General features: G+C 33.1%; 1 long non-coding RNA gene and 1 other non-coding gene across 3 annotated transcripts in view; both read left to right on the top strand.

Moving 5' to 3' along the window:
- Positions 1–3152, top strand: part of LOC111638022 — a 16291-nt gene extending 13139 nt beyond the window's left edge. For both annotated transcript variants that reach the window (XR_002758784.1, XR_002758783.1), the window contains exons 2-3: positions 2269–2384; positions 2774–3152. This is a non-coding gene — a long non-coding RNA (uncharacterized LOC111638022). The remainder of the gene's footprint in view (positions 1–2268; positions 2385–2773) is intronic.
- Positions 3153–8341: 5189 nt separating this feature from the next.
- Positions 8342–8538, top strand: LOC111638024. Its single transcript, XR_002758785.1, has one exon. It is a non-coding gene; the product is annotated as a U2 spliceosomal RNA (small nuclear RNA).
- Positions 8539–23504: the final 14966 nt, after the last annotated feature.

Genomic DNA, 23504 nt, shown 5'->3' with positions numbered 1-23504 from the left:
AATTGGTTCGATTATAGAACGATTGTAAACGTTCCAGAAAATTGATCAAATTGAAAATAGTTCGGCAAATACAAATCAGGTGTGTTTATTTATTAATATAAATAGCTAATATTGCTGAGAAGATAGATAGATATCAATATAAAATAGTTCGTTTAACTGGACGTAAAAATTCTCTAATTAGTCTGGAAACGGGGGACCTAATTCTTGCATTCTGTGAAAACGGGTAAGATTAGCTATAATGTAATTATCTTAATCTTCACTATCGTTACTTTTTGCCCAGCGAAGCGAGACCTTGCAGCTAGTTCTTAATATAATGTTTTACTGTATCGCCCGGAAAATTGTTTTTCGCCCCCAAAAATATAAATTGTTACTAATCGCCCCCTCAACAAAGAAAAACGCCCACATGGGGGTGATATCGCCCCCGTTGAGAAACACTGCCCTATGGGAACAGTTCATATCAAGGACAATTTGGTCTAAAGGTAAATTGTTTAATACTATTACGTTTGTTTAATTATTCTGGTTTTGCTTTGTTTTAAAAAAAAACAAAGATGTCAGAATGAAAAAATCTGCTAAGACAATAAGACGAGCCATTGAAGCGAAAACAAACCGAAAAGAGTAAAGTAGTTGTGAGGCTGATTTTGTGCTAGAATTTGAAAAACAGTTACTGGAAAAAGAAAACTAATTAAGGCATTAGTAAAATTGGTAAGCAAAACCCGAGGGAACGATAGCTTCTAAGTATTGATACTTGCTCCAACAGGTGCTGCAGCCATCCAAGTAAATGGGGGAAACAATTCAGTTTTCTAAGAATTCCAAATCCTTGTTTTAAAGAACTAGTAGGTACAGACCTGGAAAGTCAGGAAATAAGATTTTTAGCAGGGAAAATCAGGGAATCTGCAAATACCGCGGAATCAGTCTGTCGCTGTCGCTCCTTTTTGATCTGAATACGTCTTTAAACTGTGTTCGGTATACGAAAACTGGGCTACCAAATGAATGGCAAGATTTGTCGCGCTTATCTCTCTTAAACTATAAATGATAATGTAACGATTAAAATGTTGTTGGATAGAGGTTTATGTTCGTGTTTAAAATGATGGGTAGTGGGGTGTGCAGTTGTCAGGGTGGTTTGTGGTTACGCGTTAACATTGAAAACGGCGAGGCCTCACGGCTTTTGGGCAGTGCTTTTGGGCTTTTGGGCAGTGGATCGCGAAGAGATAGGACGTTGAAATTGATGTCGATCTGTACGGAATGACAGGATCTACAATATTATTTAGCAGTAATAGCGATAAAATAGAATTTTTAAAGTTATAAGCCGATAAGCGTGCGAGTCGAAGGAAATGTGAACAGAAATGCAGGGCAGATATATTTTGGAAAGAAAAATTTAAAAGGAATAAGAAAAGCCCAAAACGACTAATGCCGAACGATGCAGATTGAATAGAGAGTTGAAGAAACCCGAGCGTCGCCCAAACGATAGATATTGACTTGGAATGTGATAACCAGCAAGACTATTCGTTTACATCTTATCTTTGCTCTAATAACACAAAGACGGTTTGATACCTTAAGCGATTGTGTCCCCGTACACAATTCACCGAATTCTTTTTGTTGCGCGACATCTGGTTAATTAAGGTCGGGTTTTTAAAAACTTCATCGACCCGACTCGCTTTCCCGCCAGAACGCCGCTGCTCTGAAGATTCCGGGAGGGATGGGAAGAAACATAATGACCTTGAATGGATAACTGATGTGTAAACCTGGACCAAAAATAGGACGCGGTAAGCGATTTCACCCTCTCACGGAGTGCGCGATTTATTCTGTTTAAATTATTTTGAATTTCCGGCCTCTTTGATTTAAGAAAATTCGATTTTACGACGCGACGCGAGTCTTTTTCTTATTTAAATAAAATTTACGAATTAATTTAAGTAAAATCATGACATTTTTTCAATGACATCGCGTAAAATCAGTTACGTAATTAGCTAAGTTTTTCGTTTTCTGTAAGAAGTGAATAAAATGTTTTTTAATTAAAACAATTATACAATTGTGTGCAAAATGGGTTTAAATAGACTTGGCCGAATATTACATAACGGAAAGGGGAAATTACTAGGTCAGGGAATAATGCCATAATTGGTCATGGCATCACAAATTACCTGTACGGATCCTGGAACTTTTGGGCTGTATTAAGTAATATTCAGTACCTGACTTTCGATGAATATTCTATGATCGGCTATTATTATTAATATTATTATAAAATTGAACAGTTAATTTAATTGTGTTTCGTAGGTGTTGTCGCTTGCTCTTGCTTGCAATTAATAACCGGGTGTTAAAAATGGAGCGTGACTTCAAACTCTAACTTATCCGTCTTGGTGGGAGAATTGGTAACGATTTTTCTATATTCGGTAAGTATATTTTTATGATTTCCAATAATAAAATTTTAGATTAATTTATTGTAGATAAAAATTTGGTAGTTTAAAGCGTTTCCTTTTCGTAAGATTAATTGAAAATTGTTTATTCAATTGTATTCATTTTAAAGCTTTATAATTATTTTATTTTAAATGTAAGCAAGTATTTTTAAGCGCCTAAGACAGTAATGCGATTAAATGTAATGATGCGATGCGGTGAAGTGAAGGATAGGGGAAAAACCCCCGGTAAATTTAGTTCGCGATTCTTTTTATCGTTAGTATGACAGTATATTGCAAAATTTATAAACTTTACAATAAAATATGAAATTTTTATAGTATATAATGTTTTATATTTTCTTTTTCTTACATTTAAATAACTTTTTTAGATACTACAAAACAGGATGCAAGAATCTGTAACCGAAATGTGAAATTACTGCATTTAATGGAAATGTTCGATGTCAATTTGATTTCATTCTTGAAAAAAGATATCCCGGAAGGAAATAAAAAACAAAAAGGTAATTTAAAATTTTTACTTTGAAATTGTCACTTCACCATTTTTCTTCTGATTGACATAATATATTTAACCGTAAAAAATGAAATTTAAATTTTTTTTATTATTAACGAGCAATTACTTATTGTGACATAGTCACAATGCCGGGCTACAATTTTTAATTAATTTAATTTAAAATATATGCTCTTTACCTAAAATTAGCATTGCAGTGACTTGCCCCTGTACATCATACTTTTCCTGGTAGCAACGGAGTCATGCTGGTCATCTAACTTTTTTTTCGGGGGGGAGTTTTTGAATTGAAATAACTTGACTTTCGGTTTGCATCGGAAGTTTTTATATAGTTAATCGGGGCCTCCTGTCCGTAAGTTTTTATATCTTATTTTGAATTTCATCGATGTAGCTCTGTTTTTGAGATTAAGGAAAGACAGATGGATGACAGTGGGAATTTATAGGTCTACAATTTTTTCAAATTGCAGTCCAGAAATATTTAATTCTCTCATTAAATTGTAAATATTTAAAAATTATCGGATACATTTTACAGCGTTTTCTTATCCAGTAAATATATATGTATAAATTAGGAAGAAAATTTTTAAGTTAAAAAAAAAAATTTTTTAAATACCTAATTAAAATCTAATAAAATATATCTAATTAAACACTAGATGCTAATAATTATAAAAATTAAAAACTGATAGTTTAGTTTTTAACAAGATTTTATGAAATGGCAAATTCAATTTGCTTCTGAAATTTTTGATGGTTAACTTTAACTTTGTCTTATCAGTTATCACACAAAGTAACTAAAAGGCGGTGTGAAAATTTTGAAAATCCCCTCTTTTATTACTTTGAGATTATTTCGAGATTTTGTTAACTTTTGACTTCTCAAAAATTGAATAAAATAAAATATTTTTATAATGTGTTGAAATTATACAGAGGCGACATCTATTGATGTATGTGAGGGTGGCAACATTTTGTTAATGTCTTAGGGGGGATGAAGGCAGAGGAGGACTCATAGCATTAATAAATTGAATTTTTCATAATTCTTGCAGTAAAATAAAACTGTAGTGAGTAAATTGGTGATCTGTGATAGTTATTTGAAGTGCTCTAAGCTAGATAATAGGGAGCGGTCAATAAGTAGTGTTAGGACTAGAAGTAAGACTAGTCGTAATCCCAAGGGGAGTGAAGGTGAAAGTAGTAGCGATATGTCCGCTGCTGCGGGATCCGGATCTGGGAGGGAAGGTAGGCCTAGTAAACGGGCCTGCCGCCGTAGACGTAAGAATAGGAAGGCCAGGGATGGCAAGTCCTCCGACCCAAGTACGGAGGAATACTAACCCCCTAATCCAAACATGTCTTTCAAAATACGTTTAGCATCCCTTAATTGTAATGGACTTCGGTCCATCCCCCGCCAGCTTTTTGTTGCTTCCCTATTGACCTCCCTTCAGCTAGATATTCTGGCTTTGCAGGAAACATATTTTGAGAACATGCGAAGAGTTAGGAATTTTAGGCCTAAAATTAGGGGCTATAATAGTTATTATAGCTTCTCCAGGGGTAGGAGCGGAGGAGTTGCACTCCTCGTCTCCTCCAGTATTACGATCCAACAGTTCCTCACTGATAGTGACGGAAGGATAGTTTGTTTAGACATTGTTAAAAATAAAAAAACTGCTAGGGTTGTTTGTATTTATGGCCCTACGAGGCCTAGATTACGTTCGGACTTTTTCCAAATTCCTGGTAGCTATCTTGCTACCAATAGAGACATATTTGTCATTGGTGATTGGAACGTGATCCTCCGTCCCGAAGACAAGGAAGGAGGTAGCTGGTCCCCTGATAGTACTAGAAATAAGCTTGAAGACCTCTTGAGTAACTTTTCCCTTAAAGATGTGCAGCTTGCTATTTTGTCCGGCAACACTATCTTTACGTGGTCCAATGCCAACGGCTCTATAAAATCGAGGTTGGATAGGATGTACTCTAACATCCCATCTTCTGCTTCCGACTTTTCTGTCATACCTCTCCATTTCCAGGGCAATCGGTTCTTGGACCATTCGCTGGTAATGGCTACACTCAATCTATCCTGTTCTTCAAAACGTAACCGTTTTCTCCTCACCCCTGAAATCCTTAGGGACGAGGAATTTCTGTCCTCTACGGACAAGCTACTAACAAATACACTATCACTTTCCACTGTCAGCCTTGAGGACTGGTGTCGGTGTAAGAAGGAGATTCTCCAGCTTGCCCGCTCAACCGATAGGCGCCTTCGCCGCAGGAGACACTGTCGTCTGAGGCTTCTTCAACGCTTCTTATCTGACTGTCACTGCTGCAATGATAAATCTGGGTATACTGAAGGCCTCATCAGCCAGCATTTCTGCCCTTTTGACAAGTAGATTCGAACACGCCTATGAAGGGTATAAGGTCTCTCGCCTGAACACCCCGAGGCGTTTCGACTCGAAGTTTTTCGGTCGTTATTGCAATGACAAATCCAAAACTAACGTTCCTTCCATCTTAAAGCACGATAGCACCTTAACGACAGATGACCAAGAGATTACCCAGGTTTTCTTTCGGCATTTTTCCCAGTTCTTCGCTCCCACTCGTGTCGACTCATCCCAATGGGAAGACATGACAAGAGCAATTCCTACAGCTACTCTTCACCCTTTCCCGCATCTGTTTTCACAGGATTCAGTGAAATCCGCTATTTCTGCAATGCATGCAGGCAGATCTCCTGGACCTGACAACTTGCCAGCTGAGTTCTATAGAGTTTTTTCCGATAAATTGTCCTCCCTTCTCCCGATGGTTTATAACTCTCTGTCTCCCAACGACCCTAGTATTTCAAAATTCAACTTGGGTCAGCTCTCCGTACTACCCAAGTCTGACAACTGCACTACTGTCCATGACTTTCGGCCTTTAACGCTTACCAACGTAGACTATAAGATCTACGCGCGTGTTATTTATAACAAAATGGGTTTTGCCCTTACCCCTAGTATCATTTGCACTCAAACAGGAGGTATTCCTAATCGTTGTATTATAGATAATCTAAGCTTCATTAGGTTACTTAGTGCGTACTGCTCAAACAGGAAATGGCCACTTGCTTTGCTATCGATTGACCAATCGAAAGCATTTGACCGTGTTGATCACGGTTTCCTTTGGCATGTTATCAAAAAGTATGGTTTACCTGACGAGGTACTTTCGGCCATCAAAATTATGTATAGTAAGGCTCATTGCCGCATTAGTATCAATGGCCATCTCTCTGACCCCTTCCCGCTCGGAAAGGGTGTTAGACAGGGATGTCCTCTTTCTATGTTTCTTTTCTCCCTGAGTATCAACACCCTCTTGGGCGAGATACAAAGGGACTTTAGTATCTCTGGCTACCCTATGCCTGGGTACTACAAAGTGGACTATTATAAGTTTGTAGCCCATGCGGATGATGTCACATTCTTTGTGAAAGACAATTGGGCTATCTCCAGAATTTTTGGCCACTTTGACAAATATTGTCAGGCCTCTGGAGCTGTCATCAACAAGGGGAAATCTTCTTTTCTGCCCCTTTTTGGTTCCATCTCTCTCCCAGTGCCCTTCTCTGACATCCCTGTGAGCAATAGGGTTAAGATTTTAGGTTTGTACTTTGGCGCCGACTCGGCCAAACATAACCTAAAGGAGATTAAGGTTAAAATTGGGGACAAAATCTCTATTTGGTCGGGAAGCTATCTCTACTTTCCAAGTAGGATAGCTGTCTACAAAAACATTATGTTTGGTATTTGTGTGTACTATGCCTCTGTTTTCGGCCTGGACGCAGGCTTCAGGCATATTAATAGACTCCTTTTCCGTTTTGTTTGGGGCAACAAGCCCGAATGGGTTAATAGGAATATTATGTATAATACTAGAGCAAATGGTGGATGGGCTATGTTTGAGCCCTCCCTCTTCTCTGCTGCTGCCCAAATTAGGCAGCTTGTCCTTGCCCTTAACGCCCGCGATCACCCGGTTAGTAAGCTGTACAGCTTCTTTCTAGGGTATCGCCTTAATTTGCTTTTACCTGATTACAAGGTAAACCTTATGCCCAAAGTGTTGGATCCACCACCCTTTGTGAAAGTATGGTGCACGCACCTACTCAGTCTCTCCCAATCTGGGAATATTCCTTCTGTTAAAACTAAGGCTAGCGAAATTTATCGCCACCTTAGGCCCGATACCTTGCTATCCCTCTGTCCGCTAAACACTCAGGCCACTATCGATTGGGCCACTGTTTGGCACAGATGTTTTGATGGGCTTATTCCCGAACACTGCGTTGAACTCCAGTGGAGGTTGTTGCATAATGCACTCTCCACCAAAGTCAAGCTCCGGTCTATCGGAGTTCATGTGATGAGTGAAAACTGTCCAATGTGCAACTATTCGCCAGAATCGGCTGCACACCTTTTTTATTTCTGTAGGGTTGCAAGGAAGATCTGGGGTTGGATTACACCCCTCCTTGGTCTGCCCTTTCTGTCACGCGAAAACGTAATTCTTCATATTCTCCTCAATAAAGGAACTGTATCTCCCTACTTGATTAGTCTCCTTATTCATATGGCTAAACACGAGATATGGTTGGCCAGGTGTAGGAGGGTTTTCGAGCACAAATACACCACCCACCGCCTCTTTCGTATTAAAATCCGGGATGCTTTAGCTCGGAAGCTCCTCTCGGACTTTCAGTCTCTCACACGGGCAAACTTTAAAACTCTATGGGATACCCCCAACCAGACCCTCTGGATCTGGAAGGATGGTAAACCAATCCTCAATGACTTTCTCTCATAAGTGCACAGTATTATATAAGATAGCATAGTCTAGCTTTAAGCTCTCTAGTTTAGACTTGTATGGGGAGTGGACTCCGACCTCTCGTAGTGTTGGACCTTCGCTTCCCTCTCGACCTATCTATTTCCTGTGTCTTCTCCTATACAGGCTCAGACGTTTTCTCTATTCTTTGGCGACTTCCGCCCCGTTCCTCGCTATCCAATGATTCCCCTGTCACCTGTTCAGTGGGATAGGATACTGTTTACTTCAGTCTTGTGGCCATTGACTCCCTTGCCGTACCGGCTTGTGAGATGAGGCAATATACACTGTTATACTTCTGTTAGTTTCTTCTATCCTCGCAGCACAGAGAACGGCCTTAGACACTAAGGTGGGGGCTCTGTGAAGCGAGGAGGTACTGTATTCAATGATTAGTTAGTTATTGCGGACGCGGATGGCTGCCTTTAGTCATTCCGCATGGGATTTTCTCTCACCGTATAAACTTTATGAGAATCAGTACCATGTTATTAAATGTATTTAATTTGTACCATGTTATCTCACCAATCCGGATCATAATGCCCCTCTGTACATACTTGTAAATATAATTTGTATCCTTTCCGGGCACTAGATCTGTAATAAATCTGAATATGACATTTATGTAATATCAAACTGTATACAAGCATGATCAATGTGTTATACGCTCAATTGTATCTCTTATATGGTAATAATAAACTTTAATTAAAAGTAAAAGTATCTGTTCTTATCAGCTTAATATCTGATACGGCTTCCATCGGAGGCCATGATATTAAACTGATTTTTGGAAGGCGGCGGAGTGCTCGGAGCTTGCTCCACCTCTGCCACGGGTTGACCCGGTATTGCAGTACCTCCGGGAATGGCCCACTCCCCTTTGGGGATCTTAATTTAATCAAAAATAGATCTGTTAAAACTTTACATGTTCAAATTATCCACTACCAATGATACTGTCTTCTCTAAAGTCTGTAATTTTGTCTTCCAGCATCATTTCTTAATTGTCATTCAACAACTGTGAAAGAAGTGCATTTTGAATATTGATTGGGTAAATTGATATGTTTAATAACATTTATTATTATATTTTATATTATATATTGTTAATACATTACTTGAAAAAGGATATTTTAAAATTTTCATCATTTATTGGATTTTAAGTTTGATACCTTTTACAGTATACATTAAATATAGTAATTTTGTCTTCTTTGTATCATGACAATTAAATATATATAATACAGAGATTAGAGACTTAATTTAAAATCTGTTGTATACTAAAAATAACTATTGGAAGCAATATTAAAAACAGTTAAATTTTAATATTGTTTTTGATTTAACTGAAACATCTAAAACTAATACATTTTGTCACATTAAGAGGTTACACTAAAAAATCTTAAAATTTAAGTATGTTACAATTAGGCTAAAGTTCTTTGTTAAGAAAATTCATTTTTAAGACATTGATATAAAAATTACATGAATGATCAAATTTGAAATATATTTTTGATCAATGAAAATATTATAATTAATTTTATGTCCTAATCTACTAAATAACTTATGAAACAATAGAACAAATAGAAGAATCATTTCAGTATTTGAAATAAGTTTTTTGAAATTTAAGTTTGAATTCTTAAGCTAGACAAAATCATGGAGAACATAATAGTAATAAATTAATTCTATATTTGTCTTTTCATGAAATCTTATTAGAAAGTTTGTCTTAAAATAAGTTTTGATTTCTACAACAGAGAGTATATTTCAAGAGGGAAAGCTTTTTGTTTAAAAATTATATAGATGTATGTATAAGGTGGTATTTTCCCTAATCAGATTAAACTAGAATTCAACTTTATTATATTTCTGAAATTTATAAAGGTATTTTGATTACTGTATTGTTTTTTTTATTTTTGACAAATTTTCTAAAAGTATTATCAAGAACATTAAACAGATCTGTTCTTTTTTTGAAATTCAATAAAAACAAAGTAATTATAATAGAAACCCTTAAATAATCTTACATAAAACTACATATAGCAACTAAAATAAGGAATGGAAAATTTAACATAATTACAATGACTTATTTTATCAAACATATATCAAAAAGATTAGGGTAAGTAGAGTAAAATAATCATTTTTTATGTAATGAAATTTATGTTCAGTACCATAAAGTATTAGCTATTTTTAAAAATACAATTAATGTCATTAAAAGCAGTGATATTTCCATTGATTGAAAATGTTTACTAAAATATACCTAATAACAGCTTATTATGCAGGAAATTGTGTTCGATCATTCTGCAGATTAATTTATAACACTGTAAAGTTGTATTTAGTGTGTTGAATGTAACAAAGTACTATATTGTAATGTAACAAAAAATAAAGCCATATTGATATGACTTATTTTTGCTACATTATTGTTCAATATATCATACAAAATAAAAAGTAAAAACAGTTTACTGTTGATATTCTACTTTTATTATGAACACACTATACAGCAATTACTAATTTGTTAGTCTTAAAACAATTTTTTTAAAAGACTTGTCTATTTCCTTTAAATCACCAAAAAAGTATCAGTTGGAAATTGTATATATTAACAGTTTGAGCTTTACTTTGAGATATTTTGTTTAATAATTAATCTTATGACTTATTGCAATATATCAGTTTATGCATTAAACAAGTATTTTATTGTACATATAGCATAGGAATTATTAAATGAGCTGTTAATTTAAACTATTTGAGGATATAATCTATTAAAAACTTTTTCAATCTGTTGATAAAAGTTTGAAGTGTTTGACATGCTAAACATTTATTTTATATTTAAAGAACCTGCACTTCAGGAAAAAGACAAATTTTTGTTACTCAGTAAAATAATAAAAATATATAACATAATTATAGCAATTGTAATTATGTTTGATGAAGTAGAAGATAAAGTATCAGACTACACCACAAAACACTGGGATATGTTAAATACCATACTTTTTTTGTCACACTGGAATATAGGTTCTAGGAGTATATAAAGTATTAGAATAAGTAAAATCAAAAGTTTTGTTTTTACATTTGCTAACATTTATGTTAAGTGTAATCTGGCATTATTAATTTGCTTATCTATACTACTATATAAAGAGAGAACGTATTTTTCGTTTGTGACCACTAACCGTGAAAACTACTGAACCAATCGTTACCAAATTTTACCTGTAGCATCTTTATGATCCCCAGAATGTTTACCACTAATCAAACCTACAGATTTTTTATTAATTAAATAAAACTGCACTGGATTTTTGTCTGTATTTCTCTCTCTTCACTAGATGGCGACACACAAATTAATACTTTCTGTCTATAAGAAAAGTCTATTATTGAAGTTTGCTATTCTATTTGAAGAACTGACATTAAATTTTAATTAGTTAATTAGCAAAATCTTCGAGGAATTAAAAAAGTAATGTCATCACGCTAGGTGGCAGTACGTGTACTTATGGTGGGTTTTCAAATTGTTACGCATTAATTTCTGCAGGTAATTGTACAAAATATTCAAAATAGTTATTGAATTTAGCTCAAATGATTATTTTTGAGATTGATTGATAAATAATGCCAAGAGCTGCGAGGCAGGATAGTAATAATCTTATTCGGAGTTTCAAAATTACAACGGGTTTTCACATACAAAGTGGATTATCCACAAATAATTAATGAACAATTAGTTCAAATTTTCAAGGTTCTATATGTACATAAGAGCAGGTGAGGCTGTGACAGGGAATGCTAGTATAATAATAATTTAAAGCCTTTTTTAAAAGAGGGATTATTTTAAAGGTTGTGATATTTCCCTAACCATTTTCAATTATTAAAGAAAATGTTTAATAATTTTAAAGATAATGCCATTAAACAGCTGTATGTCATGGTAACAAATCAGTTTTCTAAATGTGAGATAAACAGAGAAAAACATACATTCAAGGTAGAAACTTATATAGTTTTCTCTTTGAAGTATTTTCAACATTACAAAGTTTGTGCAAGAATGGAGATTTAAAATATCTGAATATTTTTCATTCAAAATTACTTTTACACTTGAACTTCACATTCACATTTACGGTTTGAAAATTACAAAAATTGGAATAAAATAAAAATGAAATACAGAGAATACAGAAATTATTGTAATTATTTTTAATAATGTATGGAATTAAAGTGCTAAAAACGAGTTACTTAAATTTTGGGTTACAAATGTTTGAAGAAAAAAATGTATTTCTGTTCAAAATGTTGGTTTTAATCTATTTATCTCAACCCAGAAAACTGATTTCTGTTACCAAACATTAACTTAACACCTGATCACTCGCTGAGAGATTTATTCTTACAACAAACGTTTTCAATCCAATCAATGGATCATCGTCAGGTAAATTAGAACATTCCAAAAAATAGAACAACCAGTTCAAAATACAAAAATATAAATATTAATAACGGATAACCAATATGTTACTAACAGCAGAATAACGTTTTTAAATAATACAAAAATTAATACAAATGCTGCTAAAACTAAAATAAAAATAAAATATTCAAATGTAACAAACAAAATTGTGTATACAAAATATTAATACTTCTAACTTAATAGACAAATTGATAATACTAAATACTAATATTGCTTAATAAATTGTACAGAGTTTCTCAACTATACAGAGTTTTTACTGTACATATTATTAAAGCCCCTGTTCTTATTTGAAGTTTTTAACTGCAAACTTCCATGCGGAAGGAAGTCCCTCGGCATCCCTTGCATTGATGCAATTCCCTTTAAGTTTGCTTTTATAAATTTCTAATTTTTCGGCCGTTCTCGCCAAGGTCGGGGAGTGTATTTGTTTCAGTATATCTGCTTCATTCCATCTTACTATTGAACCCTCCGTTTGTGCCATTTGAGACAGTACTGTGGCATTAGAGCCTTTTCTAACATTATATCTATGCTCTTTTATCCTTGCCCCTAGTTTCTAGTGGTAACCCCAACATACTCTTTATTTATTCCTAACATCTGATTCTCGTATGGGATCTTATATACACCCGACCTATCTTCTTTTTTAACTATCCCTTTATCATTTCTAAGTAATCTGTACAAATTCGGAGCTCTTTTTAAAACTATCCTTGTATCTTTTTTATTTGTGATTTCTTTCATAATGCTTCCTAAGCGCTTGTTGTACGTAAATTTCGTGTATGTAGATGGACCACGACTAGGTACTACTTCTGTACTAACTTCTAATTTATTGATAATCCCCTTTATAGCATTCCTCTTGTAGCCCAATGCTTCTGCTACCTGCATAATTATTTCTATTTCTGCATCCCTGTCTATTATACTTTCGCAGTATAAAAAAAAGCCCTCCTAACCAACGCTCTAAATGTCGCTAATTTATATTTATAAGGATCATTGGAGCTAGCAGGTATATAAAGTGGGCTATGCGTTGGTTTAATAAATACCCCGGTAGATATACGTCCCTCTCTAAACATAACATTAATGTCCAAAAAATGTACCATAACAGAGCTTTTTTGTTCTAGTTTTAAGCTAAGGCCATCCTCATTGTCATTAATCATATCTATAAAGTTAGCTATTACTCGATTGCTTTTCCAAATTAAGAATATATCATCAACATACCTTTTGTAGTATACAATATTGTTTATGAAATTATGCAAAACTTTAACCTCAAGTCTACTAACAACAAGCTCACATAATAGCCCTGAAATTGGGCTTCCCATAGGGACCCCTCTGCATTGCTTATACGTTTGACCTTCGAATGCAAAGAAGGATTCGCAGCAAATGAGGTTAACCATCTCTAACAACTCATTTCTATGATGTGCTAATGTAGGGTTTACTCTAATCAAGAAATCCAAAACAGTCCCAACTTCGTCATCCACTAAGGTAACCTCTTGTAGTTCTTTGACTACCGTTACAGGATCCTTAGCCACCAACTCATTACTTTCCATCTTGGAGGAGATATACTCATGTAACCTTTTTTCAAGGAGAAACGTAGGCGCTTTTCGTTTTTCCACAATAGGCCTTATTTTCTTGCCTTCTTTATGAGTCTTAGCAAAGGCAAATAATCTAGGGGTCCCCAGTCTAGGGTTACGACATTTTACTAAAAAAGGTAAGATCTTCGCCAGTTTTGTTCCCCCCAGTTTTCTAACCCTTCTATCAATTGCTTCAACTATGTTACTATTTATCTTAATACAATCCGTTTTTCTGATATATTCTTCCAATGCTTCATCAAACGTAGGTTTTTCATCACAACGATCTGCTTGCTTTTATCCGCTCTTGTTGCGACTAAGTTATTCTCTTCCAGCAATCCCTTAGCATATGCAATGTCTTTATTATTACTTCTTCCTTTCCATGTTTCTTGATTTTTTAACACCGCTTTCCAACATATGTAGTCTTTGTCAACCGGATCTAACCCCACAATTCCTCTTTCGATCTCCTGGAGTGTTGTTTCCCAAATCCTAGAATTCTCGGGGACGAAGTTCGGGCCTTTTTTCAGAATCTCCTTTACCCTATTAGGTACTTCAATCTATTTTTTGGAATGTTCTAATTTACCTGACGATGATCCATTGATTGGATTGAAAACGTTTGTTGTAAGAATAAATCTCTCAGCAAGTGATCAGGTGTTAAGTTAATGTTTATTATTTTCTGCTGAGCACGCTTTGGGTTGTTCTGTTACCAAGAAATTCATAAATGTGGTATACAGCCTTTTACAAATCAGTAAAGTCATATTTTTATCAGATTAAAATGGTTAATAAAACATGATAATTCATGAATAATAATGTATTATTAGATGTGTGTTCAATCATTCTACACACAATGACTTTAATCACATTAAATCAAATTTAGTGCACAACGTAAAGAAAGTACTGTGCTGCTGTAACTTTTTCATTGTACTTTTTCATTGTAACTTTTTCATTGTACCTTATATACAATGTCACAAAATATGTAACAAAAATTAGTAAACACTTTGTTATTGATATTGCACTTTTATTATGAACACACTGTAATTATTAATTTAGGCTTAACAATTAAGCCTTTTTTAACTACAGTAACAAAAGGGCTGTCTATTTTCTTGTTATACCATGCAAAAATTTAAATATCAGCAAATTGTGCATATAAATAGATTGAGTTTTCTTCAACATGAAGTATGGAATCATATTATTCATATTGTCACTTAAATACACAAATTGATAAGTTACAGTAAACGTTTTAGCGTACATAAAAACAGAACTATTAAATGAATAGTTAACTAGATAAACTATTTCAAAGATTTTTAATAGATCATAATGCTTAACTTATTCATAATAAAAATGTGATATTTTAATTTTTTATATTTAAAGCACATATATACTATGCAAAACAAATGGCTTAATTACATTCAGAAATACTATAAAAAAATTTTTTGTTATAGAAAAACGATTTGCATTTATTCGAAAAAAAATTCAGGACACACTTGAAGGATTTCTAGAATAAGGAATTAAATAAAACAACTTTTCTTTAAATTTTTCCTATTTCAAAATTTACTATTTGTCATTGTGATTTTATTTCATTAATATATTTAAAGTTGTAAGAAATTTGTTTATAAATAAAAGTGATTACAGTCGACCCCCCTATAAGATAGAGATACGTTCCATTCTCTAGGAATCCGCTTTCTTACGAATCCTTCCAATCACAACCCGACACGTATCAAGTTTACGGACTACGGCTGTTTGAAAGATTTTCTTCCATAAAATTAATCGATTCTAGACTAATCCGACTCAACATTTCCAAAATACGTATATATTTTTTGGGAATAATCCGTATAAACTACGCTATAAACAAAAAATTGTAGGATTACTTACCGAGTGTCACCATTCGACATTGCCATTGCTCAACATTGTTTTCGTCGCGGAACAGCTCAGCAAAGAGCGGCCGATTTCTAACAACTTATTTTTCTGTGAAAACTTCGTAGAACTTCGGAGACATCATTAATATAAATAATTTTAATCGCCGTTGAATAAGAAATGTTTCTTTCACAAGAAATGTATAAAATTACAGTACTGTATTAGACTTACGGTACCTAATTTACATACTGACAGACGATAGTTAGCGTAAAAATCTCCGTAGCGTGGCGCCACGCTAGACGGCGGAAATTATATATTTAATTATAACAAAGTTACAATAAGTTAATATATAATTATATATACAGTACCTAATTTACATATAATTAATATATAATTATATGTACAGTACCTAATTTATATATAATTTATATAATACTGTCCAGACGATAGAAATCTCTCCGTAGCGTGGCGCTACGGACGGCGGGAAAGTAGTTCGGCTTCCCTATGACGTTTGAGGTGTTTATAGGGAACTTTTACTATTTTTTACGGATACAGGTAGCAATTTTTTCGTAGTTTTATAGGAATCGTAACTATAGGGACCGTAATTATAGGGGGGTCGACTGTATTTTTAATCCTTGTTTGATTGGAATACTCAAATAGAATATGCAATGCAGCGTAATCTATATATAAAAATGCATGTGTTTTTGTTTTTGGTTTGTTTGCTATTCATTCCTAGGCTATTCAACCAATTGCTATGAAACTTGTTAACATACTTCTAACTTAGATAATGTTTTAAACACCAATCCAAAATATTAATTGAATTTATATATATCAGTTAATTTCTGTCTACATTTAAGTCACTGACTTTACACACAGCACTATCTATGGGCAAAAAATTTTAAAAATAGTAAATTAAATATAATTCATACAAAAAAGGATATAATTAAATAAAACTACTATTATATTCACTTAACTACTGCAAAGGGTAGCACAAAACACTCACTTGTGTGGCATTGAAAGTGTTAATTTAAAACTGTGTGCATTGTGAAAACTATATAACTATCTTTCCACATTTAACAACTCAGGTTTTTCCATTTCTGAATGATACTTTCTTAATTCTAATAAGTGTCCACTGGTGGTTTAGTGCAGTGTTCCGCAACCTTTTTCTACTTGTGGCACACCAAAATGTTATTCCCTTCAAAAACGTATGAAATGATACTATTAATAGAATTACATAATGCCACTAACCTATTATTATTATTAAACAGACATCAACACCTGTGTGCAAATTTATTTTACATATAATTTCTTGGAATACATAAAAATGTGTGGCTTGCAATAAAGAATAAACAAACATCATCTTACTTCATTAGTGCTGCAGCAGAGAGTGAAATACAAGCATAAGAAAACACAGCAACTGTGATAAAAAAAAAAAATATGTAAATAAAACTTGAAATTAACAGAATATGTAAAAGTTTACGTCACACCTTTCACCATGTGACAGCACACCGATTGCACAACACTAGTCTAGTGGATAAAACCATCAAACACTGGTAGTTGGTTGTGGATTGATGCATCACCAATGGGCTGGCCATGTGGAGTTTTTCAGGTTTTCTTCATGTTAAATAGGGGCCAATTTCCCATATATAAGTCCTCCCAGAAAGCAACCCCTTGGCAGATCACCCACATGTTGTGCTGCCATAACCAAATAAACTAGTAATTCTATTAATTTTTCTATAAACATGCTATTTACGAGGACATACATATCACATAGTTTATAGGTATTTTGATAATGTTCTTAAAATTGGTTTTACCATATATATTTTTGAAATTTACAATTAATTATGCTTGGTGTAATAATTATTGCAACAGGTACTGTACTTATAAAACCAGGCATAGCCATATGTAATAAGCTAATTTATTTATGAATCCTGTTTGAAAGATACTGCAGATTTTATCTATACATTTTTAAAATCCTTTAATTTAATTAGTTTCAACAATTGAAAACTAATATCTGCTAGATTACAATTAAGTCATATATCATGCAAATCAAGTGTATTTTTACTGTTTCAATGAGTAAAAAATTAGATTTTTTTTTTATACACAATTATTGGGAAATATAACACACAAACACAACACAACACATACTTATAACACAACACACACACACTTTTATTTTTCCTGATATTGAAAAGAAAAAATGTTTTGAAAGTGAAAGTCTTTTCTGTTCTATAGAACTAGTTACATCGATGCCTCTTCAAATTGGAGTAGTGGCAATGCTTATCTTGCCTACTTTTTCTTGTGCCATTTTAATTAAAAAAGGATTCGTTCGAATTGCTGAAGATTTATACAAAGCAAAAATCGTTAGCCCAAATACAGACTGTGAAATAAAGGCATTAATCATTCAACACGACGATATTTGGACATTTGTAAAAAATGTAAATGCTATCTTTAGCTATCCATTAACACTTTTATATTTTGCTCTTTTGTTTGAAATAAGTCTCTGCTATTACGGACTATTATTTGTAGAAATGATCCCTGTAGTGAAAATCATTTTTCTTGTAATTTCAATTATCAGTAGTATTGGATGTGTGATTTTTGGTTTTATGGCAACTTCCTTGACAGATGCAGTAAGTTTCTGAAATCTTGANTGCTGAGCACACTTTGGGTTGTTTATACATGTTATGTAATCTCACTTCTATTTTTTCATCAGCAAGTCTTTCTGATATAAAGTAACTATAATTATGAAATACTGAATTTATTCGTTGTTATATTGTATTAATTGTCATTTATGTGTACATTGATATTACGAATATCCATTTAGAATTACTGTTTTAACAATTACTTTTAAAGATAAATACTAGGACACAAAAAAAAATTATCAATTGAGATTTTAATATATAATACTATATTTCACAATTAAACGCTTATTAAACATTCGTAAAATATAGGGGAGATCGGAGCAAGATCGGCATGTTAAGCTTTACTTAAATTTTGTGTAATAAATACTGCTGTAAACTGAAAAAAAAGCTTTGCATATTGTCTATTGGAATGTTACCTTACTATAGAACTGGTTAAAATCAGTTTGGAAATAAAAATAATTAAAATAATTACAACTTTACAAGAAGAGAGAAATTGACGAAGTTGCCCCGGGTATAGGGGCAAGATCGGCAACTTCTCTCTTTTTGTAAAGTTGTAATTATTTTAATTATTTTTATTAAAGTTGCCCCTGGTATAGGGGCAACAGTAATGGGGCAAGATAGGCACGTATATAAAATTATGTTATTAACAATGTATAAGTTGGAATTCACTATTAAAACAAAGAAATACAAATCCAACACCCATTTAATATTATTACAACGAAATGCAAGTTCAAAGACATATATACATGAATAACAAATGCAAACATGTTTTCATTTATCATCTGTTTGATTTTTATCCTTTGCTTCTAATGTGGCTTTATGTTGCCGATCTTACCCCGCTAGTCATGATTTCGAAACATTAAGTACAACCCTGAGAACAGAATGCCAAGCCACGATCTGGCCACGTGAATAAGTTGAAGTTACATCCTTCTAACAGGAAAAGTAACTTTCGTTATCATGGAATTATAACAAAACCTGCCAATTCAATATAAATGGAAAAAAAATATTATATGGAATTGAACGAAAATGAAAATTTGCTTGATAATTCAACTACGCTTGTTGGAGAACAATAAAAACACTACACTCAACAAGCCACCAATAAAACTCAACTGCCTAACCTATAACCAAAGTCTCCTTTTAATTTATTTTTTAAAAAAAGCGCTTGACAAACTTGCCCCGCATGCCGAAGTTGCCCCGATCTCCCCTATATTTTTCAAAAAAACTTATAAATACATTAATGGAAAATTTTAAAAGCAGATGTTGACACACATAATACAGCATTAAACTTATAAAACGAAAAAGTAAAAATACTGTAAAAAAAGGTAATAAAGGTACTACTGTATAGAAATGTTACAACTTTCCTTTCAAAAATAAAGAAATTGTTTTCTTACACATTACACTGAATGCAAAATTTCACCCTTTTATATGAATTGAGAGTATTGTGTCAATTCACACATAAGTGTAAAATTTCGAATTCAGAGAAACTTGTAAATGAAGAGACAGTAGTTAAATAAAATAATAAAAAACTTTAAACATCAAAATAAAACAGAACTGGTAATTGATTTGTGTGCCAGTTTTGCATAATTACATTTTTAAGAATTTATTGTTACACCCGATACAGTAGTTTCGAGGAGAATAATAAACATAAATTACCGTATTTCATTGCACTTATTTTTAATTTTATTAATTCGAGTACTTTGAAATTTTGGGAGACCAAAAAAATTCCCGACATGTCCCAAACCACAACATAACGAAGTATACTGTATTAATAATAAATGTCGTACATTAATAAAATTATCGAAAAATTAATTAATCAAGCTAAACCAAAATTTCAAACTTACATCATCTAGCTGCAGTGCTTAGCGACTTATTCGCTCAGCTACCTGAAAACTTAAAAACTTTGAAACGCTTATAATACACTAAAAACTAAATTTTCAGTGCCTCAATTTTTCGAAACACTTAAGAAGTCGTTCCTATTATTTGGCAAGGAAATGGTTGCGACTACAGCTACCAGCTCACCCAGTTTTGTTTAAATCGGAAACAATAACGTCTCACCATCCCCTTGTTAGCAATAGGTATCTATTTTTAATATTTATTTTTATGGAAAATCGTAAATAACACATTTGGTCACAGTGTTCACAAAGTATTTTACATGTTCGGTCATGTAAAAATTTTTTGGTGTATTGGAGAAAAAGTTTAAAGTAAAATAAGCAATTATTCATTGCGACATCGTTACAATGCCAGACTGCATTTTAATCATATTTTAAATTAAATAAATTTATAGTGTATTTTCTAAACCTTAAATTTTCATTAGTGATGGCCTTTGTACATCATACTTTTTTAACGACATAGATTTATCGATTCATCTATTTACTGCTTTCAGGAGAAAAAATTTGTATTGAATTAACGTGGCTTCTGGTTTGCATTGAACGTTTTTGTATGTAGATAGTTGGGCCTCCAGCTCCTATGGTAATAATTAGCTGACAGTTTTTCTAACAACAAAAGTAAAAAGTACTCAATGTTAGGCTGTGTCAATAAGCCAGTTGGTCAGCTTCTGTCACAAGGATGAGAAATATCATTTTTTTATCATCACAAAAATGTGAGATTGTTGTTAATATTCAGCATAATTTTATGTATTTATTGTAATCGTACTAATATTTTATAAAATTTAACTAAGCGATAGTGTAAGAGAAATATGTGCATATATTTTAACAACATATATTACACACACATATTTGTCAAATTACATAACTTTATATTGTGAAATTTCTAGTTAAGTTCTCTATGCTAATTATCCGAATTAACAAATACAGTCTGTCAGTCAGTCTGCTAGGAGAGATGGGCCTCACTCGAAGGTATAGCCCATGAAAAGANGATCTAACCCCACAATTCCTCTTTCAATCTCCTGGAGTGTTGTTTCCCAAATCCTAGAATTCTCGGGGACGAAGTTCGGGCCTTTTTTCAGAATCTCCTTTACCCTATTAGGTACTTCAATCTGGTCCCATACTTCGTAAGTTGTAACACTTTTCCTAGTACCTTTTGGTACTTGTTTATAAATGATCCATCTCATCATCTTAATGTATCGTTTTTTCAAGTTGTTATAAACGCCATCAGTAAGACTAGTAACTCCTAAGTTCATTTCCATAAGCTTATCTGGATTCTCCCCATAAACTTTATTTTCTATTTCAATGAGGCGTCGCAGAATTCCAAACTTCTTGTTTTTTGCAAACTTAATAGATTTCTTATGGCATGCCAGGCAAAATCCCCGTTTTAACGAAAGGCACTCTTTCGGAATTTTGAGCTCCGAATTTGTACAAAATACTTAGAAATGATAAAGGGATAGTTAAAAAAAGAAGATAGGTCGGGTGTATATAAGATCCCATACGAGAATCAGATGTTAGGAATAAATAAAGAATATGTTGGGGTTACTACTAGAAACCTAGGGGTAAGGATAAAAGAGCACAGATATGATGTGAGAAAAGGTTCGAATGCCACAGTATTGTCTCAAATGGCGCAAACGGAGGGTTCGATAGTAAGATGGAATGAAGCAGATATACTGAAACAAATACACTCCCCGACCTTGGCAAAAACGGCCGAAAAATTAGAAATTTATAAAAGCAAACTTAAAGGGAATTGCATCAACGCAAGGGATGCCGAGGGACTTCCTTCCGCATGGAAGTTTGCAGTTAAAAACTTCAAATAAGAGCAGGAGCTTTAATATTATGTATATAAAAAACTCTGTATAGTTTAGTTGAGAAACTCCGTACAGTTTATTAAGCATTATTAATATATAGTGTTATCGATTTGTCTATTAAGTTTGAAGTATTAATATTTTGTATACACAATTTATTTGTTATATTTTAATATTTTATTTTTATTTATAATTTTAGCAGCATTTGTATTAATTATATTATTTAAAAACGTTATTTTGCTGTTAGTAATATATTGGTTATCCGTTATTAATATTTATATTTTTTGTATTTTGAACTTGTTGTTCTATTTTTTGAAATGTTCTAATTTACCTGACGATGATCCATTGATTGGATTGAAAACGTTTGTTTTAAGAATAAATCTCTCAGCGAGTGATCAGGTGTTGATTAAGTTATTGTTTATTATTTTCTGCTGAGCACGCTTTGGGTTGTTTATATTCTTTTTTATTTTTACAATAAAATCTTCTCTATGATAGTAATGCAATTATTTTAGTAAGATTACATCAAAATAAACTGCTTCCACTTTAAACGGGTTATTGATACTGATATATCTTTCAAATAATTTAAAAATGTGATTTGTATATATAAACAACTCCTCTATAACCATATGATCTGCCAAACTATCACGCTATTAATAGGCTAATTTTAATAATTAGATATTAAGTATTTTGTCCAGGGGTAGACAGTTAAGCTGCCATCTTATTTAATTTTAATAATTACTATAATTTCATTTTAATTTAGAATTTTCTGGAAGAAAAGAATTGACAGAATGCCATGGAGTAAGTTACAGGCCTTGAGCACTGAAGTCATCCCCAGCCAACACCGTGAGTAACCAATATGCTTATATTTAAATAAATAGTTCTGGAAGCAAAGATCGGATACGCGTTGCCAATTATGCTACTCTGCCATATCTGCACAGTAAGCAGGAGTTGTGGGTTCAAGTCCTCCAGGCTGATTCTTTTCTTCCAGAAAATTCAAAATAAATTATTATAATTGTTAAAATTATCTTATTAATAACCCAATAGTTCAACAGATCATTTGGTTATGACACATGAGTTAGGTTCTTGTCACTCATATAGCTATTTCACTTTATTACTTGATACTATGTTAAAAACTAATACAGTAGAGCCTCGAAAACTTGGCCTAATGTGGACCGAAGGATGGCCAAGTTTGTGAAAATGCCGGGTTATCGGGAATGGGGTTAAAAAAAATAAGTATGAGTGTTTCCTCAGAAAATACTGTACTGTACTTGTATGTATTTACTTGAGAATACAACAGAGAATGAACTGCCCAAATGCAGTTTATGCCTTCATAAAAGACGTACTTTTCCTTTGCCCAAATACCCTTAAACAAAGGAAAAGTACGTCTTTTATGAAGGCATAGAGCCTTTACTACATGAAAATGAAAATTAATGAATACACTGTGTACAGTAATTTACCTGATAACACAGACTTCAGAAAAATACGTTGAGGCATAAAGCTGTCTTTATCATGAAAATTAATTAACTAAGGATTTTTTGCCTTGCCAGGGTGTGGCCGAGTTATCCGGAGTGCCAAGTTTTTGAGGCTCTACTGTATTTTATACATTTGATATCGTTTATTAAACATCTTTCCACTAGCTCATGTAAGGACCAAGAGTTTGTGCCATGTTTTTGTTTCTCCTACTGGCTGAAAAATTCTTTCTTACAAAAATA

Source organism: Centruroides sculpturatus, unplaced genomic scaffold (assembly GCF_000671375.1).
Source record: "Centruroides sculpturatus isolate CEXI.00-Female unplaced genomic scaffold, Cexi_2.0 scaffold1061, whole genome shotgun sequence".
Taxonomy (NCBI): Eukaryota; Metazoa; Arthropoda; class Arachnida; order Scorpiones; family Buthidae; genus Centruroides; species Centruroides sculpturatus.
Note: the sequence above shows the minus strand (reverse complement) of the source record. Positions and strands in the feature narration are given on the sequence as shown.